Source organism: Zootoca vivipara, chromosome 5, assembly GCF_965207765.1.
Source record: "Zootoca vivipara chromosome 5, rZooViv2.hap1.1, whole genome shotgun sequence".
In the NCBI taxonomy this organism is placed as follows: Eukaryota; Metazoa; Chordata; class Lepidosauria; order Squamata; family Lacertidae; genus Zootoca; species Zootoca vivipara.
Genome location: NC_142588.1, coordinates 83,044,882 through 83,064,207, shown reverse-complemented (window position 1 = coordinate 83,064,207; position 19,326 = coordinate 83,044,882). Strand labels below are relative to the sequence as shown.

The 19,326-nt window shown below is 46.1% G+C and overlaps 1 protein-coding gene across 1 annotated transcript in view; it reads right to left on the bottom strand.

The window, feature by feature from the left end:
• The window catches only part of FNDC3B (fibronectin type III domain containing 3B), a 258,662-nt gene extending 242,878 nt beyond the window's left edge, over positions 1-15,784 (bottom strand). The window contains exon 1 of the mRNA XM_035132789.3: positions 15,497-15,784. The gene's annotated coding sequence lies outside the window, so the exon portion shown is untranslated. The remainder of the gene's footprint in view (positions 1-15,496) is intronic.
• Positions 15,785-19,326: the final 3,542 nt, after the last annotated feature.

Genomic DNA, 19,326 nt, shown 5'->3' with positions numbered 1-19,326 from the left:
TGCTGACCAGGGAAGTAAGTCACTCTGAACACAGTGGGATTCTCTTAGAAATAGACATACAGAATTGTGCTAGTACGTACTACATAAATCTTAGACAAGAAATGGTTGGCAGCGGGTGGAAAAAAACCATCATCCTACAGCACGGGTGTCAAACACAAGGCCCGGGGGCCTAATCCGGCCCGCCAGACCTTGTCATGTGGCCCGCGTAGCCGCCGCTGACAATAGCCACTGACAGTAGTTCTGGAGCCTGCGATTGGCCGAGGGTCAAAACTGGGGGCAGGGCTGCAGGCGGAGGCCGGGGCGCTGGAGCCGCGCTGACGGCCTTGGCCAGGGAATTTCAATTTCGAATGAGGCTGAGGGAGGCGGTGGCACAGCAGCAAGACGGGGAAGTGAGATGCAGGAGGAGGAGGAGGAAGCCCGCCGAGGAGGTAGGAAAGCCCTACAGGCGCCGCCGGCAAAGTTGGTGCCGGGACGGAGCAGCGCTGGATTTTTTTTTGGCGGGCTTTGCTGTTGTCTCCGAGAGCGAGTGAGGCGGCACTGGGGAGCCGCCGCCCGCCGCTTCCCTTCCTCTCCTCGGCTGCATCCGGGAGGTGGGCGAGCGAGCGGGCGAAAGGGACGCAGAGTGAGCTTGAGGGGGAAGTAGGCGAAGCGCAACAGCCGCTCTCTTGATGGAGCCGGGTTTCTCTTCCCTCTTCCCCCGTTTTCTCCTCATAGACACTCGGGAGGGTGCCTGGCTTTTGCTCTGCCCCCCACCCCCGAGCCGCCCTTTGGCTTCTCAGTTCCGGCGGAGCTGCTCCCCGGGGGGCGGCCGGGAGGGAGGTGGTGGCGTTGGCACGGGTTCCTGCTCTTCCCGCTCTGCCGCCGCCTCCTCTCAGCCCCTCGTGATGTAGGGCTCCAGATGGAGTCGCCTCGCGGTTTGAGTAGGTGGGAGGGGAATTTTTTTTGGGGGGGAGGTTTTCAAGCCTCCTCTGCCTGCAGTCCCAGTAGGGAGAGGCGGCGACGAAGACGACAACAGCGCGGGTGGGGGGAAGAGCAGCTCTGAGGCGAAGATGCACGTCCGCTGGGGCTGCCGCCGCTTTCCTCCTCGGGAAATCCGCTGCCCTCCCTCAGCGCGAGGGGAAGGGACTCTGGCGCTGAGGAGGGAGGATGCAAAAGCAAAGCAGGGAGTTGGCGCTGCACCGCATGTTCCTGCCCCTCTCTAAAGCATGGGGTGGGTTGCCTAGCGGGGTTTGGGTGTGCGCAGGGCGGGAGAGGGAAGCCCTCTTTCCATCTGCAGGTTTTTAATCCCAGCAGTGGCTTTCTCCTTCCTGCCGAAGGTTTAGTTGAGGGCCCCCCCCCGGAAGCCGTCGATCCCCACCTTTTGTTCAAATTTCCCTCGTTTACATCCCCTCCCACACACGCGGCACGACGCAGGAATGTGATCCGCGTGGGGGCGGGAATGAGCTTACATTATTACAAAAAACAGCAATAATTGAATGCAGTGACAATAATTTTTGATAATAAAGAGTGGACACATAGTCCTACAGACACAACCGGCCCTTTGAGGGTGACCAAACTGCTGATGCGGCCCCCGATGAATTTGAGTTTGACACCCCTGTCCTACAGAGACCTCCTCCTTGTCATTTCACCAGCTCTCACGGCAGCATTTTAAAAGCAAGGAGCTCTTTATTCCGAGAGAACACCTTCCACGGCTACACAACTATAACATGCAAGAGCTTCCTTGGAAGGAGGAGGAGGAGGAGGAGGAGGAGGAGGAGGAGGAGGAGGAGGAGGAGGAGGAGGAGGAGGAGGAGGGCTGGCTTTTAAAAACAAAGTATTTCCTAATCGTCTTGCCTGTGCATGACACCAGATTGCAAGCACTCCCCTCCTGAACTCTACAGATGACTCAGTGGAAACTAGCATATGAAAATCTTGCTGTTGTCATCTGACCCCCCCAGCAAACAAACCTCTCACCTTTTGCTAAGAGTCGCAAAGTGTTGTCCCAACAGATGGGTTTTCCAACTGTTTCACTCAGAAAAATCTCCTGAACTAACTGTGCCAGAGAACCCCTTTTCGCCCCGAGGGCCACCTTCCAGGCAGCATATTCCAGTCGTGGGCGGGCAAGACGCAAAAAGAAGGCGGAGCAACAACGAATCTGAGCATTACTGACAATCGCAGACTTGTAAAGTTGGAAGGGACTCTGAGGGTCAACTAGTCCAACCCCTGCAATGCAGGAATCTTTTGCCCAATGTGTGGCTTGAACCCATGACCTTGAGATTATGAGTCTAGGCTAGTGTCTACAACCCTCTCTCCATCCATGCAACCTTGAGGCATTATCAAAGTTCAAGGACACAGGGGGTCAGACTAGATGACCCTCGGAGTCCTTCCCGACCCTACAATTCTATGATTTGAACATGCAGGGAAGGCATGAAGCAAGGCGAGTGATTGGTGTGACATTCCTGCTCTATAGCTTTAGAACCACAGAATGCAATCCCCAATGGATCTACTATTCCCAATCAGAACGTGGGGCGCTTTTCCTGAAACTCCTGCTCATCTAAAGCGGAGGGTTCAAAAATTTATGTTCAGTGCAAGAAGCTTCCCCAATACAGGACTTTTCCTCCACTGCTCATGTTCCCTCGAAATATGCAGCTGCAGGAGCCAAGGGAGTCTGCAGAGCACAGTACTGTAATTTAACAGCGCTATAATGGGATTTAAGAGACATTCTTCCTGAAGCAGCTTGCAAAATGCACAATGAGTTACCATTTGAGCACGTCTACTTTGGAAGACTACCAAAAGGCATCACGGAAAAGACAGCCCACATCATGCCATTTCTGCAGCTCGGCCGACCATAAGCCATAGCAGGTGGACTTCAGGTGTGTGCAATGTGTCTGTTCTATTAACTGCAGCTAAAGGTCACTGGTCCAAATCTCTCTAGGCCTTGATACCAACAGCACCTTTACCTGATCTAGAAATCTATTTTTATCTGCCTTGTTATACGATGAGCTTCTAGGGTAGGGCTCTTCCCCCTTTCTCCCCCTGCCATTTCCCCATTCCACCTAAACAGCAATCCCATGACGATGACTGCAGAGTCTCACCACCAAACCATGGTTTACCATTGCATTTTAATTCAGAAACCTTGGCATGTCACTGATCCTCGCTTTTTGCCCCCCCCCCCTCCCGGAAGCGAGTAAATGTCACTTTGCTGTGGTGGTTAAAGTGTGTGCACCCGAGCACATATACCCCACCCCACCCCACCCCCCGTTTCTTTCAGATCTGCAGCACCGCCAGAATCAAATTCTTGTCGGTTTTTGTCCAAAAGCAGTTCCTAGGCAGTGGGAACGAGCCAGCAAAATCTGCCCAGCTTGCCAAGAAAACAATGGCTGCTATACTACAAACAGACTCAGGTAAACATATATTCTCTCCAACTCCAGAGGCCCAAAGGAGCTTATAGGATAGGGATAGCCAATATGACATCCATGGGTGCTTGAGTGACCTTAAAAAGCCTTCCTTGTCCCCTCCCCACCGAAAACAGGCCTGAAAGAAGCATTCCACTGTTCTGGTGTACAGTATTCTGGATGTCTGCATTACGATGTTACCCTCATTCATGTCTCGTTTCCATACACAGCCCAGCCTGGTACAAGGAATTCCCTCACAGTGGGACAAAGACCCACCTGTTGGGTCCTTAGAGCTCCGGAAGTGGATCGCAGAACTGAAATTTGAGTGCTGACTAGCTTTAAGAGGCTTTCAGAAACACAGAACTGCATCCAGTACCAGAAGGAATTAATACAATTTTATACCCCACCCATCTGACTGGATTGTCCCAACCCCTCTGAGCAGCTTCCAATATAAACTGTACATAAATTTAAATAAACTGCGAAGTGGCATTCATTTTAAATTATTATGCGACATTTTCCAATTTATACCATAATGCTGCTACTTGAAGATTAGCCCATATGTCACAAGCATAGTCCTATTAATCTAATACAGCAAAGACACATCGATGCTTGTTGGGGCTTTAGCTTTAATGGACACCGTTTCAGACACCCTATTAGCAAAATCACAAAACGAACACCACTGGAACAGCAGCTCCTTCTAATCTTTAAAAACCTCTGACACTACACAGGTTAGCAATTCATCCTTGCAAATCGTTGCCTTCAGTGCAATGTCCTTAGAAAACTCTGCTTCCCTGCGGAAGGCAGCAAACTGCACGGTTCTTCCCACCGGACTTCACCGACTCAGTTTACACACACTTTGTTTGCTCCAACTGCAATAAACTGTACACCCCACCAATTCCCATTAAACCTGCATCACTGATACACATCCGGATTCTATTTAAACCAATCACTTAAGCTTTACACCTTCTTGAAGCATTTTGCTGCCTGAAGCAGACAGCCCTCCCACTTTCTAAGACCAACATTTAAAAGCCTTGAGCTGCGCCATTCAGACCCCGATTTCAGCACCTGGGTGCTTCCGAGGATATTCTAGGACCGAGCACACCCTTCATTGCATGTTGGGCAGTCTCATACGGTTCTTCATCAGAATGTGCCCATCTCCCCCTGCAAATTGCATTCTGTCTTTTCCTGTCTTTTGCAGGATCTTGTTTGCAAGACCAACCAGGAACCCCCAACTTTCCCCAGAAAAGCTGGAAAGCCATTGCTATCAATAACAACAAAAGCAACCCACCAAGAATATCTCCAGCACCGAAAGCCCCCTTGAAATGAATGCAGCTTGCATGCAGGTTTAATTTGGAAGGAGTTCCTGGGAGGTGATGCCCGGCACAGAACTCACTGTTTACAATAGAACCGACTTCCATATAAAATGTGCTTTCAGCTGCTGCTTGAATGTTTTCTCCTGGGCGGTGTTGGTACAAATTCAAGAACAAATGCACTTTAAAGCCATCTTTCTTTCTCGCTATCCAGTAGAATTTTTTTTAAAAAAATTTAAAGACTTTATTGAAATTTCACAGACCAGAAGCAGCACATACAACAGTACAAAATTACAATGTTAATACAAATTACAACAATTAAAAAAAACTAAAAAACACCAAGGAAAAAAGAAAAAAGAGAAAAAAAGCTCGAGATCTGAATGTGAAATATATCCATCAATCAGATAGAAAATAATTATTACCCCCAACCCTCACTTTCCCTCCCCCCTCCCCACCCATCTCCCCTTCCCTCTCTCACCTAATTCATCCATGATTCCTTATTGTACCTATTATTCCATAGTCTTTGCTATTTTAATGTCATCCACTTCAATAAAGTAATCTTTTGGTCTACTCGTTTTGTTGTTGTTTATTATTAAAATTGGTATTCTTTTCTTTCTTTATATCCTTGTTAAGTATGAAATGGGTTCGGAAGATGGGTCTGGTAAATAGTTCTTATATTTAGTTTTAATTTAATCTTCAGACTTCCTGCCTTTCCCCGATGCATTTATCCGTCTTAACCTTGAACGTACATAACACAGTACTTTTATCTATATCAATTATCAAGTTCGTTCTTATTTCTTAGTGCACCAATGTTTTGCTCTCAAAAAATTTATTTTTCTCCCCGCCCATTTTGATTTTAATCCAATATTAATACAGGTGATATTCCTTTACAATGTTTTTCCATATATATCTTATATTTTTCCCACTTTGCAGCAAGGTTTTGTTTTGATTTACCTCGTATGTTGTTAGTCAGAATGGCCATTTCCGCCAGTTCTTGTAACTTGCACTGCCATTCCCAAATTGAGGGGACTTCTGTTTCTTTCCAACTCTTGGCGACCAGAATCCTGGCCGCTGCAGTTGTGTACAAAAATAATTCCTTTACTGGATTTGGTATATCCTTCCCTGTTATGCTTAACAATAACATCTCTGGCCTTTTTGGAAATGTTATTCCTAACATCTTCTTTATTTCCTCGTATATTAGTGCCCAGAATTTTTTTATTTTCTCGCACGTCCACCACATGTGATATAGATCGCCCCTACTCCCCCCGCACCTCCAGCACAAACTTGATAAGTTTTTATAAATCTTAGATAATCTGGAGGGAGTAAGGTACCTCTATCCAGTAGAATTTATTGCTCTCGCACATAAGGCACATAGACAGCAGCTTCTTAGGAAGAAGAAGAAAAGGCCATCCACCAAATTTCGGGGAGTAAGAAAGAGAGAATGTTGAAAGACTTTATCTGTTTTCAAATAGAGGGACATTCCTGCCTGTAGATGGCCTGTTATCATTGTATATCTATCAGCTCCTATTTCCCCTTTGTTGTTTGAAAAGCTCCTCTCTTCCCACATACCTTTGGTCTCCAGGGGCAGATCACACAGTGACACTAAACCTCAGCCATAAACAAGCAAGCTTTTGATACACTAGACTCCTATTAGAAAGAATTCTATATAGCTGGTACAACGTGAGAGAGACCTTGAAAAAATTGAGTGCCAGGATTTCTGTCAAGGTTTTCCACAACCGTACATTATTGCTGGGATGGAGATATCCAACACAGCTCATTCGCAATTTCTGCTCTGTTAGAGGGAGAGGAAATTCCAAGGTAAATTGTGGTTTTTGTTCAGCAAGTTCTAGTCCCATACTGAAAGAATGGCAAAACTTTTGCAGGCTTTCATATTTTGGAACCCCCGCCTTTACCTTCTCTATGAACCTGCCACTTAACTTAAAAGTTATATCTAGTTTAGGCTTTTAACTTTCAAAATGACTTTGGCACAAATTAAGAAAAATAAGCATTACACAATGCTCATTTTGCACAATTACGAACAACTGGGTAATGCCAATATGGCAAGGCAAATGTTTACAGAGGGGAAAGCATTAATCACGTAATAGGTACATGAAGAAGTGTGCATGCACACGAAAGCTCATACCAAAATAAAAACTTAGTTGGTCTTTAAGGTGCTACTGAAGGAATTTTTTTATTTTACTTCGACCCAGACCAACACGGCTACCTACCTGTAATAGGTACAATTAAACAACCCATTTACTCCGTTAAATGTTTAGGTTTCTAATAAGAATTTAATGAGACCTCTCCCCAGCGAAGTCTCCTATCAATACCTTGATAGGCATTTCCTGATGCAAGCAACATCTTTTCAGATCTTACATTCCACACAGATCACAGCACAACCACAAGCTTTACTGAAATAAATGAATTCCACATCCAAGTCATGAGTTTAGGATCATGGATGCCAAGCTACAAGCTACCAGAACAATGACTCATGAATTCCTATGAATTTTGAGTAGGAGTTTGCAGTGTTCTGTTACTGCTGTGGTTCCTCAAACCTGGAACATTCCCCCCTTCTACTCCCCTCATTGGAACTTCTCTTCCAAATAACCACAACCCAGTATTTCTCATGGTGCAAAAGGCAACATATCAAAATCTTCAATATCCACAAAATATGCCCTAAACTGAGAACATGCATTTTAACCACTTAATGTTAAAAAACAAACAGTTCACTCCAACTCTCAAAACTGAGCATATATAGCCAGTGGGTTTTCAGATTTTCTTCTTTCAGCATCAACTCATCTGCAGAGGCATCTCTGCATGTTGTAGAAGGCATGCATGTTCTCTGTGCACATAGTTCTCTGACGAAGTCTGTTGGGCATCTCCAATCCCTTCCATCAGGGATGAGAAAGTTGTAGCTCTTAGGATCTCCCACCATCCTTGATCTGTGCTGGCCATGCCAGCGGTGACTGACAACTGAATTGTCCTTCTCATCCTTTCCTGTGTTTTTGCAAATAGACACAGAACGTTATTGCTTAACTCGCATGTCATAGCTGTGGTTTCCCTTATCAACTGGGAGACGGAAGTGGGCAAATTTCTCAATGGAAAAAATTGGGTAGAATACTACCTGAATGTTCTGTCTTGTATCTCTGGATCAACCAGGCCTAGCAACTTTTTTAAAAGGAATATATCCTGGGCATCCTGACCAGCTAATGGCAGAATCCTTTGGGGGTGGGGGAGCACAGACCCATCTTTAAATGAATGGTATAACTTATCTCTGGCAAACTGTGCTAGCTTACAAAACAACTACGAGAGCAAAAGCTTCACTATGGCAACTGACTTTGCGGGGGGCTGTTCCCCCCCCCACCTTTATAAATCAGCAGAATAGAGAAGGAGGAGGCCTGCCATCTACTTATGGCAACCTCTGAAAAAGGTCACTGGATTAATGAAGGATGGTGTCTGCAAAGAACAGGCGGGTTATTCATTATGGATGCCTCCTTGCACATAGCTTCCGCCAACTCTGCGTCATGTGATGCTATTCGTTTATTTGGTTACTTACTCAGCACATTTATAAAATACTTGCTAAAAAAATATCAACAAGCGGTGTACAAGTCCAACTATATGCAAAACATGACTGAAATACAAGAAAATAAAAATCAAATATGCATAAAAACCATCATGGAAAACAAAGGTAAAGCCTGAATTGCATGTCCACACAGGCCCGCTGAAACAAAGAAGTATTCAGCAGGCCTATAAAACAGTACAGCGAGGGTGCCTACCTAAGGACAACAGGCAGGGAGTTCCAGAGATCATGTGCTGGCACACTAAAATAATGGCTTCATTAAGTAGATGCTAAAAATAGACATTCGAAGAAACTGACCAATCCCAGCTAGATGGCAGCCCTGCTACAAGACTCCTTTGCCCCCCTGTAAGATGTGCCAAGAGGAAACCCCAGTTCTAAAATACCAAGTAAGAATATGAGCCTCAAAAAAGTGCCCCTTGGGTGGGCCCACAAAACTACTGTATTTACTTGAACATCATGCACACTTTTTTGCCCAAATTATGTCACGAAAATTAGGGTGTGGTTAGATGGCACATTTACATTCACTACCAAATTCTTCCTTTTTTGTTTCAAGGTTTTGAAAACCGAGGTGCGCATTAGATGGTGCATTACGTTCGAGTAAATACCATACTCCAAATTTCCCCAAACGCCACCATTCATCTGGCCTCCATAAAGCAGGACAGTTATGCATGCAGTTCAGCCTATAAACATTTCAGGTATGGGCTTGGAAAACTTTATAAAAGAAACGTCTCATCACTATCCCAGCAATGACCTCAGATCGGTGGATGAGCTCACCCATTTTAAAAATGGCAAGTGATTCAGTTTCCATGAGAGACCAGACATGAGCTATGTTCGAAGCGCAAGCTATCCAACCACACCAGTTATTGGACTGATTATGCATAGAACGTCTGGATTGCTCTCCGTAGCTTTTTGCCAGGAGAGGACTGTGACCAAGAAGACTATGGCACAGGCAAGGAGAAACATCAGCAACACTGCCCAGAAAATACGGTCAGAAGCCATCTTGTTCTCTTGGGAGAGGAAAGACTTCCATGATTCCACTATCTCCATAATTATTTAGCCAGAAAAACCTAACCATTATAAGTAAGCAGATACTGTGCTAAAGCAATCCAAATTCAAGTTGAATTCTGTGATGCAGGGAATTCCTCTTCTGCTTTTAAAAAACATAGGAAGTTGCCTCCTGCAGGTCTAAGTCACTGATGCGTTAAGAACAAACCTCGGTTTACAGCTCATGGTTCGTCTGGATCGAGACAAACCACAAACTTGGATGACACACTGTGCCAAACTGTGGTGTAGAGGAATAGCAGTAGCACCAAAGGAGCTGCAAAACCGCCACAATCTCCTCTCCAGGAGCCTGCCTACTTGAGCTGAGTCATGCAAACTGAGCCACTGTATTTAAAGCAGGGGTCGGCAAAGTTTACCTTGCCTGGGCCAGTTCACTCCAGCGGAGATCCCTCCGTGGGCCGGATCGCACACACACGCACACGATTTTCGGCGTCTGCATGTGCGCAGATGCGATTTCCGGTGCCGTGGAAGTCCCCGTGCCACGCTGCGGCGGTTTAACGCAGTGAGCGGGGACTTTCCAAGCGGGCAGCTCTGTTTGGGGGCAGCTCGTGGGCCGGTTAAACGACCCCTGTGGGCCGCTTGTGGCCCCTGGGCCTTAAGTTGCCGACCCCTGATTTAAAGAATGAAAAGCTATCGTGCCAGATATTTAATTGCCTCAGGAACACAACAGTCACACAAGCTGCAGGTGCAAAAGACAGGCTTTTTTTTTTTTTTTTTTGAAGCAGACGTCCGATTCCCTTTTATAATCATGCACTTTATAGCCCAAGACTGGGAAAGCTTGTTTTAAATTGCTAGCGGAGCTGTGGTGTAAAAATTAAAAGCAAATCACTTAAAAGCAAATCAAACTAGGGTCCATTATCTTTAGCCATCAATTTCTAATCTGTGCATTGTCCATACGACAACGAGGAAAGGCTGGCTGTTATCTTCTGAAATTAACATGGCTTTCCCACAAACCAGAGCCCTGAGAGGGGTTTTGAAATTTGCTGAGTGCAGCAAAACAGTTCTTATTGGCAGTAGCTCAGTGGCTGGACGTCAGCTGTGCATGCAGAAGATCCTGGCTTCAATCTTCAGGTAGGGGTGGGAATGTCCCTTGGCTGAAATCCCAGTAGGCAATGCCGAGATAGATGCACCAGTGGTCTTTCTTTAAAGCTTCATATGTTCAATAAATGGCAAAGTAATCTTCCCTTTGCAGCAAAACACGAAGGGAAATTGAAATGGAATGCATTCAGTCAAGGAATGATGACCAAGGTGTGGGGAAGAGATAATTTCTACCATACGCACCACCTTTTTAGGTGCCTGGATTTTTTTCCCCCTAGCCTTTGATTACTACTTCATAAGATATAAATACACACTCAAGCCTTGTTAACCTCTTTGGCCTTGTCTCTGCCCTGTATCCTTTCAGCTACTTGTTTACATTGAACAGCCCCCAGGAGAGAGAAAAGCAAGGGAGAGGATGAGACCCACAAACCCCATTTCACTTGGCCTTGTTATCTCAGAAGCTACGCGTACGACAAGGGATGGTATGCCCTTATGGGCAAGTTAAAAAATGAACTCCCTAATGAATAATTGGAAAAGTTCCCTTAGCTTGCAAGCTTTAGTGGACTAAATTGGACAGTTTTTTTCTGCCCCGTGCAAAATAAATTAAGCAACAGCACCATTACAGGAAGGATTCCGCGACGCAACCACCCACAAGTATTATGGGAGAATATTCTAACGATGACAAGATGCTACTTATTATTATTTTAATCAAAACACCTCCTGTCTGCCTCCCACAAATATGCTTCCTGGGATCCACACAAGAGCTGACTAATCTGCAAGCCCCCCCACCCCAAGAATCCACCTTTTTGGAAAAAATAATATTAATAATCCACAAAACAGTCTTCTCCCTGCCAAAGAAAATGAATGTCCATTTCCTATCCCCAATTCTTCCTACAAAGAGGAAAACAGACATTAGCACTGAATATTAGGCTAGAACCCTTCACCGCATGCCAGTTTTCTACAGGAGGGTTGTAACAAGGCCTAAGAGCAGGCATAGGCAAACTCGGCCCTCCAGATGTTTTGGGACTACAACTCCCATCATCCGTAGCTAACAGGACCAGTGGTCAGGGATGATGGGAGTTGTAGTCCCCAAAAACATCTGGAGGGCCACGTTTGCCTATGCCTGCCTAAGAGCATAGGTAGGCAAACTAAGGCCCGGGGGCCAGATCCAGCCCAATCGCCTTCTCAATCCGGCCCCCGGACGGTCCAGGAATCGGCGTGTTTTTACATGAGTAGAATGTGTCCTTTTATTTAAAATGCATCTCTGGGTTATTTGTGGGGCATAGGAATTACCGTAGTTCATTTTTCCCCCAAAATATAGTCTGTCCCCCTACAAGGTCTGAGGGACAGTGGACCAGCCCCCTGCTGAAAAAGTTTGCTGACTCCACCTAAGAGGAAACTGGGTCGAAAGGGAGAACCTGGTAGAGAGAATCCATGTCTCACGGGCCTCGTGCCTTCATATAGCTGTAAAACAGGATTTATTTACAGTATTTTTCATATGGAGGAACATTCAGCAATGCAGCTGCCCCCTCGCCCAGCAACAGTATGAAGACCAAAACCATAAGAAAAAAGTCAGGCCACAAACACCCCACTAACATCAAGAACTGGTGGTCACTACACATTTAAAGCAGTGTCATTTTATCACTCATAGGTTCCCTCAAAGAATCATGGGAACTGTAGTTGGCTAAGGGCGCCGGGACATAGCTCTGCAAGGGGCAAACTACGGTTCCCAGGACTATTTGGAGGAAGCCGTGACTGCTAAAGTGATATAACTGTGTTTTAAACGGATGGTGCCCAACATCACCTGAGGAAAAAACTTTGCCTTTGCCTTTTGGGCTATACTTCATCCCAGATTCCCTCCATTTCCTGCTTCTTGTGGCAACTGCAGTTCCCATACCCCTCTGAAATGAACGGGAGGTTTGAAAAAGATGCTCTGTCCGAAGAAATACGGTCCATTTAGCAGCGGTTTCCACATTCCTCCTTGTTTTATCTCGCTGGGCATATATCGCTGTTACGCTTGGGGAATCTGAGGCAGAGAGATTAACTTATCCCCATAGTCACTCAGCAAAGTCAGGATTTGAATTCACTTCCAGGCCTACGGGGCAACAGATCTTTTAAGCGAATCCCCTAGTGCGCAGATCGACAGTGAGGCTAACCAGTGAGGAATTGCAAGCCCTGAAGCACACTCAACAGAGGCACTCAGCAGAGGCCTCTCGGGTAGGAAGGAAATCAGTGGTAAAAATTCCAAACATTCCTAGCTGCACCTACAATTACTGTACCACTTCTACATGAGAGATCAGTTCTGAGCAGACAGGATACAAAGGAGATGGTTGGGGAACCGTTATAGGATTGGCACAGTGCATACTTTGCATCCAGAAAGCTATGGGTTCAATGCCCCCCCCCAAAAAAAAAATCTCCAACCTGCAACCCCAGAAAGATGTAGAAGTGAGCTGGCCCTTCCAACTGAAAGCCTGATGCCAGGTGAGTCACAACAGCACCAGCACTCCTATACAAAAATATACTGTAAAAAATGAAAGAAATGGGTTTATAGGTGGGTCCTAGGTCTGAAAATGCTAAAGACTGCAAAACTCAATGGTCTGACACTTCTGCAGCCAGAGTGATCAGTTTCAAACACCAGTTTCCCCAGGTTTCAAACAGGGGGGCCCCTCCCCCCACAAGTTTTTTTTTTAAGAAGCACATTCTTGACACTTGAGTCTTCTCTTCCTCCTCCTCCTCCTCCCCCCCTCCTTTGCTACAGCCTTCCCCTTCCATCCCACAGACAAGATCTCAACTGAACAAACGCCAGAAGATAACTGCTGGCGGAAAAGAAAAGAAAAATGAGAGAGAGAAGGGGAGCAATTAAAAGATTCTGCCTTCAGAGAAAGCGCTCCCCCCCCCCAAAAAAAAAAACTCGTTGGCCTCGGTCCGAATGAATTTCCCTTTGACGGAATGGCAGAGCACATCATCAGAGGGGCAAAAATAAATAAAAGTAAGATCTAATTAAGTGAAATGTTTTAAAGGATGGGGAGGGAGGGAGAAGCAAGAGTTTTGCTTCACAAAGTTTTTTCTCCTCCTCCTCCCTCCTTCTTCCAGCGTTCCATTTCCTGGTAATGTGCCATTTTGTTCGAAGGGGGTGGGTAGGAGAAGAGAGCGTCTGGCACGGGAAATAAAAAGTTTCCAGATTATTATTTTTTTAATTTCCCCCCTTTCTCCGCCCCCCCTCCGTTTGCCAGTGGCGTCAGCGAGGGAGAGGAGGGGCCTCGTGGGAGGACGGGCTGGAGGAGAGACGTCTGCGTGTGTCTCGGTCTCTTTTCTCCAACGTGCCCCCTGGATCCAGACATTTTGGAAAGGCTTCGGCTCGCCTTCCCAACGTGCAAAAATTAATAACAAACATGGGGGGGGGGTAGCCTCCGGCTGCGTCGCAACGACAGGAAGGAGCAGCAGCGCTAGCTGGTTTGCCTCCACCTGAAGGGCATCAATCCCTCCTCCCTCCAAGGCATCATCCAGAAGGGGGCTGCTAGGCAGTGCGCGACGCTGGCGCGCAGCAGGGGAACCCCGGGCCAAACCTTCGCCTTTGCGCGGGCCGGATTCCATTCCCCCGTCTGGCCCTCCCCGCGCAACACAACCCCCAGGGTCGTTGGCAGGGTGGGGTACAGTTTGCATTCACACACAGATAAGATCCCATATGGAAACAAGGGAAACCCACATTTTTACACTTCCCAACGGTGTTGGGTGTGTTGTTGCTTTCTTTGCACTGAAACCTGCGTTGCTTTGTTGCTTTTTTTTTAAAAAAAAATTAAAATAATGCGATCCTTTAAGTTTGATGTGGATTGAGGGCGAGCCGGGAGGCCGGAGATAGAAGCCTCTGTGTAAAGCACAAGATAGGAAGTGCGCCCAAGCAAAAGGGCGGGCAGCCGGGCAGAAAAGGCAGCGGCGAGGAGCCTGTCTGGATTGCTAGGTTATGATGGTGTGTCTGTCTCCCTCTCTCGCCTTCCCAGTAAAAAAAAATAAAAATGCACACACACACGAGAAATCTTATTGCAGCTCTAGCGCTCAGGCTGGCTCCCTTACAGATGGGCTCCGGCACCAGCAGCAAACCGTTTTCTTCCCTCCTCCATTCCACGCAACCAGACCCACAAAATATATATATCAGGCGCCCGCGTCTCTGCCACTAACCCTTTGCACCCAAGGCCTCGTTCCCAAGCCAAATTCCAGGAAATGGGCGGGGGGGGGGAGCGAGAGAAGGAAGGGACTTCTCCTGCCACTCTGAATTTGCAACGGCGAGGAAATCGGTGCCCAACCAAGAGCACCCGGAGAGAAACGCATTCTCTCCCCCCCCCCTCTCCAAAATAGAGCCGACTTCACATTCTCTTCTTCGGCTTCCCCCCCCCCCGCAAACATTTATCACCATTCCCCTAAAAAAAGAAGAACTGATCAAGCCTTGAGTCCCTCATTGCTCCTTCCAGGGAGTTTGCGTAGGCAAGGACCCGAAAGTACTGGGGAAAATAGTGGTGTAACTTAAACGAGGAGTAATTGGGCAATGAGGCGGCGGGGGAGAGAGGGGCGCACGGATCGGAGAGATCCTAAAGGCGCCGGGCAAGGAGAAAACTGGAAATCGGAAGAGAGAGATAAAACCCAAAACTTTCCGGAGATGTCTCATTGCCCCTTCTCTCCAGGGAACCTTTGCCGCCCCACTTTACTCCCCACCGCCTTCCCGATCCCCAAGGACCCCCAAGGCAAACCCAGGCTAGACGCATCCTTTTGAGCACACCCACCGTTCACACTCGGGGAGTTTCCACTTCGGAAACAAAAGGAATCCGGATTGGGAAGCGGCGTGGGGGGGGGGGGGCGTAGGAAAAAAAAACACTCGGAATAGTAAAAGGTATTGGGGGGGGGGGAGAAGCTCCAGTATTTCCGAGTTACTGTATATTAAACTCGGCGTCCTTTTTTTAAAAAAAACTGCAATCAGAATACAAGCCCCGGAGCGAATCTTTTCTTTGCATTTGCAAACCGGGGCGGGAGGGGAGCGAAATCCGCCTCTCGCTTGAAATTTTCTAGCCTGGGGGGGTTTGATATGGGGGTGGGGTGGGGAGGAGAGAAAGACGCCTAACGAGAGCAGCCTTTTCGCTTACCTTGTGTTGGAAACGGGGGCTCGGGGGTGCTGTCTTGGAGAGAATGGCCCTGCTCGTTCTTCGGAAGAGGGAGGCGGGCAGGCGGGCGGGCAAGTCCGGTAAATCCCCGGGCTGGATGGCTGGGCGGGCAGGCGAGCGAGCTGGAATAACTACCAGTAGGGTTTGGTGGGGGATTCCGCCATGTCAATGATGTCGGACCACATGGGGATTTGTGACCAGCCCACATACCATACAGTCTGGATTAGAAGCTACTGTGGGAAAGGAGAGGGGGAGGGAAAAAAAGAAATCAGCTGAGGAGGGAGGCGGGCGCAGAAAAACCAGAGCCTGGAGGAGGAAAAGGAGAGGGTGGGTAGAGAGAGAGAGAGAGAGAAAAGAGGCACTTTGCAAATTTATTAACCGCCTTGCGTTAAAAAATAAAGCACGGAGTGCTCCCTTTATTTCTTTTTTTTTCCTCCAGCAAGTCTGAGGAGTTAAAAAAATTATAGCAAGATGATGCTAGGAGCAAGCGAGTCTACCCAGACTGCCATCTCCAACACACTTTGCTTAAGAGTAAACCCTACTGGCACACACTTTGCAGAGCCTTACTGAACTTTGGGAAGGGCGTCCAAGGAAGCATTCATAGGATGGGCTTGAAATGCTATGCACCCTCGAGTAAGAGCGCACAGGTCCGAGCTGCGTACCAATGCACTCTTTTTTTCCTTTTTTGAGGGGGGTTGCTCAGTCTGTACAGTACAAGCGTGCATTGGATCAGACTGCGAAGAAGAGGAAGGCCTCTGAACACACGCCCCCTCCCGCATTCTCCCAGGATGCGCTAATTCATTCCTCTCCCATTCATCCGCCACACCCCCACACCCCGTTTGCGGTTTGCTACCCCGCAATAATCCCCCCCAGGGCACATAAAACAAAATCAATTAATACGGTTTAGTTATGCTGTGCCCTAACATTAATCTCACCCGCCCATCCATGCTGGAGACAGAACGAGGAGGATACAGAATAATTGCCCCAACAACTGCAAGTTGAAAACCAAGTTGGTCATTTCTTCCAAAATAACACAAGAGTTTTGTGTGTGTAACACCGCAATCTTAATTATGCCTGTTCTTTAACTATGTTCAAAGAAACAGTTTATTCTCTACTGGAAGTATGATTTGGGGAGCACTCTTTATTTTATTTTTTAAAAAAACCCTAAGTTTTTTTTAACAATGCCATCCTATACACCTCTACTCAGAAGTAAGTCCTGAGTTCAATGCAGATTACTCCCGTGTAAATGGATACAGAATTGCATTTAAAAATGACTCAGTATATATGGAATGTCTGCAATGCTCCTTTATATAGTTTTTTTCTTTGAAATTGAAAAAAAAACTGCAACATTTGTTTGTTTGTTTTCAAACATACTCTTTTAAATAATAAATCAGAAAGCTGCCCTGAGAAGTCACCCCTGCTGCTCCCAGATGTGTGGGGGGTGGGACTGGGACCGTTTCCTGGAAAAGGCACTCTGAACATGCTTAGGAGTAGCCCTCTTATCCCAGCACATCCCAGCTGTGCCTTGGCATTCGAAACAGTGTCCAGGAGGCCTGTAACATCCACCAACAAAATAATATGAAGCAGCTGTTACATTGGTCTGACACAATGGAAGTCTGTCCACACTCTCATCCCATGCAAACAACTGGGAGCCATATGAAAATGGGTATTTCAAAAGGTTTCGAAACCAGTTTGGGTTGCCATTTCCAAATCCACTACGCAGAACCCTTTCTGGAGGGCATGCGTACTTTGAGTGAGATGGATCTCATGTAGAAGGATACCAGAACCCACAAAATCTCATGCCATAGTAATGCAAAGGTTTCACGCCATCTTGTATTTATTAGTACTGCAATATCCTTTGTTGTTGTTTTGCTGCGACCGACTCACATGGCTTGGGTGCCCCTCAGGCAAAGGATATAATCGCACAGATCTTTATTTTAAATTTGTTGTTGTTTTTAAAAATGAGTGTTGTGGAAGGTGTCAGCGTGTGAAAGTGAACGCAGGAATATTTTAACTCTGGCCTGAGGAACAGCCCGCCATGCAATTCAAAAATTTGCATGCTTTCCCCCCCCCCCCAACAGAAGATAAGCAATTGAAGTATTTTGTCTCACCTATTGATATGTCCTATCTAGCACCAATGCAGCAAAACCGCAGAGCAGCACCTAGATCAAAGGACTACATATCCTCCATGTGTCTGTTGTTAGCACAAGCACGGAACTCGACACAGAAATCAAAAACATTCTCAAAACCTCAGCTTCCTCCTCTTTTCATATATCAAATTGTTAACTGAGCAAGTTTTCTGAAGTTTCGAATTAATCACAGGATAAAGAAAGGAGTAAGTTTCTAGCCGTCACATAAAAAACTTTTAAGAAGTCTCTGGATGAAATCCCAGAACCCAGGCTGGAGGGCGGGGATTATATGACCTCCATTATTCAGAGATCGAGGTCACAGTGACTTGTGTGCAGCTGACTTTTCTCTTCCTTTTGCCTGGCAAAAGAAAGAAAAAATAAGCCACTTACACAACAGGCAGATTTTCCAGCATTCACCTTTCCTTCAGATTACATAATTTACAAAGGGAAGAGATTGAAAATTTGGCTTGGCACAATTTATACATGTGCCCTGTTGGCATCAAATTACAATAAGTTTTATCCAGTGCTATTTTTCTAGAAAAAGAGGTGTCAGAACTCACCATGAACGCCACCCTTGTTCTCTTATAATGGCAAGGGCACCCACCTGAGAGGTGCCAGAACTCAGTTCTGGTGAGTTCTGGCTGAAAAAAGTCCTGATAATATCAGAATATTTGATATGGCTGCCTTATCTCTCCCTTTGTTTCTTCCATCCTTCCTCGTTATTTCTTCCTTTTTTCTTCTTCTTTTCTTTTTCTTCTGCACCTTTTTTTTGTCTGCATGTGGGGTATGACAGAGAAGCAACCTTTAAGGTATTTAAAATTTGGTTGTTGTTAAAAATATATTTTAAAAGTTTTAATTTGTTACAAACTTTTTTTTTATAATTACACAATTACATGCAGAAAAGTATGCGTGGATGGTCTAGGAATACCGCAGATTAATTTTAGGGGTCCAAGATGGTGAGTTGGGTTTCTTTAAGGTGCAGGCCTCAAACCAAAAATCAATGCCTCCCTAGAAACTCTGAAACCCCTATAAACTTTTTACTTGTCTTTTTACATTCCCCTCTACAATTACCATGAAATTCTTCCTGAAAACCATATTTATAATGTTCCCGATGGTGTATATGGTTGAATATATTGTTATTACTTATTAATCACTTGCTACCTAAAAAAGTTTTCAAGTGACTTATGTTTTACCACATAAATGCATTATACCATAAAAAATGAAGAAAGGTCATAATATAAAACATATTTCTTTTTATAATTCAAGCACACATCCCAACACTGAGAGCACACTAGTGCATTCTATTATGACGATATATCACACACTATATAAGGGCCATATTGCCACATGCTCTTCGGCATCTCCTAAAAACTATTATAGGCTGTCTGTGCAGGGGGGTTACTCAGGAGGATAACTGTGGGACCCTTGCAGGCATGCGATTCTGTATTCTTGGGGTTTAGAATCTCATAGCAGCAGAGGCTGAACTAGTCCAACCAGTTCCTTTATTTGACTAAATGCCTTATTAATCGCTCAGCTAAGGACCCTATTGGGACGCGGGTGGTGCTGTGGTCTAAGCTACTGAGCCTAGGGCTTGCTGATCAGAAGGGTGGCGGTTCGAATCCCCGTGATGGGGTGAGCTCGGTCCTAGCTCCCAGTTCGAATGGACGTCAAAGTGCAAGTAGA